Below are 4,118 nucleotides of genomic sequence, written 5' to 3'. Positions count from 1 at the left end.
ATATGCCCTCTCTTAGTTTTTCACATAATATAAATTATATTTTTATGCAGGATTGTATTAAGATCCAGTAGTTCTTAAACAATGTTAGCAAATAACTATAAAAACCCCAAATGGAGCAATGTCAACATTTTCCATAGTGTACTTTCATCTCACTAAAGTTAAAGCTGTTTCTTTTGAGCATTTTTTCACTTCTATGTGAAGTAGGTTGTTATGGTTTCATTAGTGGTTTTATTATGTGGCTTTTTAAAATAATAATAAAAAAATCATTTTAATTTCTTCCACAGTTCACATCTCTCAGAAGAAATCTTTTTTTTTTTTCTTGTAAATTATATAGTCCAGGGATGTTTTGAATAAACAAATGCTCTTTGGTAGATTAAATCTCTCACTGGTAATAAATAAGCATCTGCTTCCTTATCTATATTACCAGTATATCCTGGAACCAAAGTAAGATGGTTTTCCTGCCCCCAAAATCCATTTAACTGTTGTTTTAAAGCCTGAATGTTTCCATCATTTATAATTTCTGTTTTGGACAATAGTTCTGACCACCACCTTTTAATGACTGCTTGAAGCCAGTTTAAACCAAATGTTAGGTATTTTTCAAATTTGCTTTTACATAGTGAATTTACTAGAGGCAACAAGACTACCCATCCTTGAAGTAAGATATATTGTTTTTCTCCCTATAAACTACCAGTGAGCACAGGAAGGCAATCTACCGCAATACCAAGATCTTCTATTCTCACCAAACAAGATGCAAATTCACGTATACTTCTTTCTCCAGAAAGTTAAAGCTACATTCAATTTCAAATTCCTGCTGAGCAAAACTTGGGCCATTTGTTTCATGATCCTGAGAAACTTGAGAAAAATACTGACTGTATTGTGATGATGGGCTTTATGTCTTTGAAAAATCGGAATCACTGGGGTTAAGCAAATATATTTGACTACTCTGGTATAATTTTTCAGACAGGTGGTCTGCACAAACCAGTTCATTTTCTCTATTTGCCATGTCACAGTTCCACTTCTAGGGGACTGTGTTTTTATGTTTGTTTTGTTTGTTTTTCCTGTAACAGAGGTTTAGAGAGGAATAATGAACTAACTTTCTATGAAAGATTACCTTACATATTTTTTGGGTTTTTCTTGTTTTTTTTTTTTTTTTTTTTGAGATAGAGTCTCGCTCTGTCACCAGGCTGGAGTACAATGGTGTGATCTTGGCTCACTGCAATCTCCGCCTCCTGGGTTCAGCCATTCTCCTGCCTCAGCCTCCCTGGCTGACTACAGGTGTCAGCCACCATGCCCGGCTATTTTTTTGTATTTTTAGTGGAGACAGGGCTTCACCACGTTAGCCAGGATGGTCTCGATCTTCTACCTCGTGATCCACCCACCTTGGTCTCCCAAAGTGCTGGGATTACAGGCGTGAGCCACTGTGCCTGGCTAGATTACCTTATATAATTTTATCTGGACTTTTCACAGCTTGTCCAACTCTTCTATTTATATAAACTGCTAACTGTTGCGATTTCTTAACTTCCTTCTTGTTCTTATTAATGAAATTAGAAATGCCTTTCCTAGTCCATCAACGAAATGATCCTGAATATTATTTCAAAAGTTCTGCTTTTTAACATTGTGGGTTTCAGATGCCATCGTCTCTTAAATACTGGTGTTTCTTGGTACCATGATTTCTTAGCCCAGCCCCGGCACTGACCAACCAGGCCAGGCAGCCTACAGTTCCCCTTGGCTGCAGGCCAGGCCTTACTCGGGGCCATTTCTTAAACCACATCTCTAAAAATTCAGTCTTATTCACTGCAATTTCAGATTGAAAAATGGAGATTTAAAAATCTTTTAGATCTATAATCCCTTATTCAATATATTGAGTATATCTCCAACAGCATCCAAAATTTGGAAAATGTGACATATATACCCTACAAAATTTCAATCAAGATTCATAAATATTTGTTAAGCATCTATTGTGTTCATTTGAATACAATTAAATAAGACCTATTTTCTGCCTTGAAAGACTTTATAAAACTATAAATTCCATGACAGAGGGACCACAGCTGGCCAGTTTCCCACTGTGACACTCAGAATCAGCACTCTACCTGGCACAGTCCAAGTCCATGATGCCTTGGGAATTAATGAGTGGATGTTGGAGGGGAAGCAGGAATATGAACAACTAATATGATGTGTTGTAACAAATGCCAATCCCATTTCTACCAAAGTTGGGTAAGGGTACAATTACCAAATCTATAACTTGCCGCTAGAACTTTTCCACTACATTTACTTTACTCTAATCAGACACTTCCAGCAAGTTACATTTAATCCAGCTATCCTACCAAGGGTATCAAGCACCCTGTTGAATTCAAGATCCACTGTGTCCAAAATACTATGCTCAAAACAGGCTCTTGATATCCAAGTATAGACTACCTATTAAAAATAAAAACTTGATATATTAAACATCACCTGAAGGCCTCCTCTTATAGCTTAGCCAGTGAAGATTTTGTAGGACTGTTAAAAGAAAAACTTCAGCTGAATTAAATTTAAAGAAGTTTAATTGAACAATGAACAATTCGCGAAGCAGGCAGTCCCCAGAATCACAGCAGATTCAGAGAGACTCCAGGGGTGTCTTATGGTCAGAACAAATTTATAGACAAAAAAAGTAAAGTGACATCCAAAAATTGGAAGTGAGGTACAAAAATAGTTAGATTGGTTACAGGTTGATGTTTGCGTTATTTGAACACGGTTTGAACACTCAGCAGTGTAGGAATGGTTGAAGTATGACTGCTGGGATTGACCAAGACTCAGCTGTTGTTACAGGCACATACTCCTAAATTTGGTTTCTAGTCTGGTCTACTTATTAAGTTAGGTTGTAGTTCTTCCACAAGGACTCAAATACAGAATTGTGGAGCCCTTCTTAGGCTATATTTAGTTCACTTTAACAGTTGCCCCCTTTTGGTCATTTTCTCAATTTTGAGAGATTGACTAAACCTTTAGTCATTGATGTCACTATTACCATCGCAAACATACTTATTTGGTCTTGAAAACTACTGAGAAACAGAACAGTGAATTTTTCAAAGGCAAAAACAAGGACTTGAGGGTATCCCTTATACTGGGACATCTTCTTTACAGGAGCAAAACAAAACCTCGTCTGTTTTAGGATCTATGTGTTTCCTTAATGTCTTAGTTTGATTATGTCACATTTAGCATGAGTGACTCCATTTTGGTTTGGTTTGGTCTCTTGGGGCCTAGCGTATGAGCTTAGTCCAAAACAATGGCCTACCATAATTTTGTTTAAGAAAGTTCCCCATTTCAGCCAGGTTTTCACTTAGGTGACAGTGTGACCAAAACTTAGGGCCTTGGCACCACTCTCAGTTACCATTATATTAGGTTTCCAGTCTCAGCATGTCATTCATAGGTTACAGCATCCTCATTGTTGCACGTTTCTTTCAGCTCTGCATGGTATCTGAAGAGATATCATTTGACATTCTAGAGATGGCTGCATGCAAACATTGAAAACCTTTGAGAGAATACAGAACATCAGGGAGACTATTATGACTATTGGAAGGATAATACCAAAAGTTTGGAGTATGTTCCTTACCCAGGGTCCCCATAAACCAAATCACCTAATACTGAATAGATCGAAGAATGAGCTAAAGAGTCTACTTGCTTAACTAAGTGGTCTTTTCATTAATTCCCTGCAACTGAATCTCTACAATACCTGATGTCTTCTCCATAGGCCATAAGTGCCAGCAGCTGCACAGATACTTCTCTGTTTAGCCAATTCTATTATTTAGTATAACTTTCCCAAGAGAATTTAAAGTCTGTTGTGTAAGTATAGTCTTCACAGCAGAATCTGCTATAGAGTCTATTATGAGGCATACATTTCTATTCGTTGCCTCTTTTATTCCAAACCATGGAAAAAGGACCTAACAAATGATGCCCTTCTAGAAGAGTGAAGGCCCTCTGGCAATGTTCTCTTTAACTGGTGATGTGGGTTAAGAGGAGTGAACCAGTGTTCTGTTTCTGACTGATTGTGAGGCAACATATGTACCATTAAAGTTTCTCACATACACTGGGCCTTCACCTCTATCAAAGTATAAGGTTATCCATGTATAAGGTCAGCTGTAAAA

The 4,118-nt window shown here is 37.3% G+C and overlaps 1 pseudogene; it reads right to left on the bottom strand.

The window, feature by feature from the left end:
• Nucleotides 1–326: 326 nt before the first annotated feature.
• Nucleotides 327–1,635, bottom strand: LOC105509852 (annotated as a pseudogene).
• Nucleotides 1,636–4,118: the final 2,483 nt, after the last annotated feature.

This window comes from Colobus angolensis, unplaced genomic scaffold (genome assembly GCF_000951035.1).
Source record: "Colobus angolensis palliatus isolate OR3802 unplaced genomic scaffold, Cang.pa_1.0 Scaffold180, whole genome shotgun sequence".
Taxonomy (NCBI): Eukaryota; Metazoa; Chordata; class Mammalia; order Primates; family Cercopithecidae; genus Colobus; species Colobus angolensis.
This window is presented reverse-complemented; position numbering and strand designations above follow the sequence as displayed.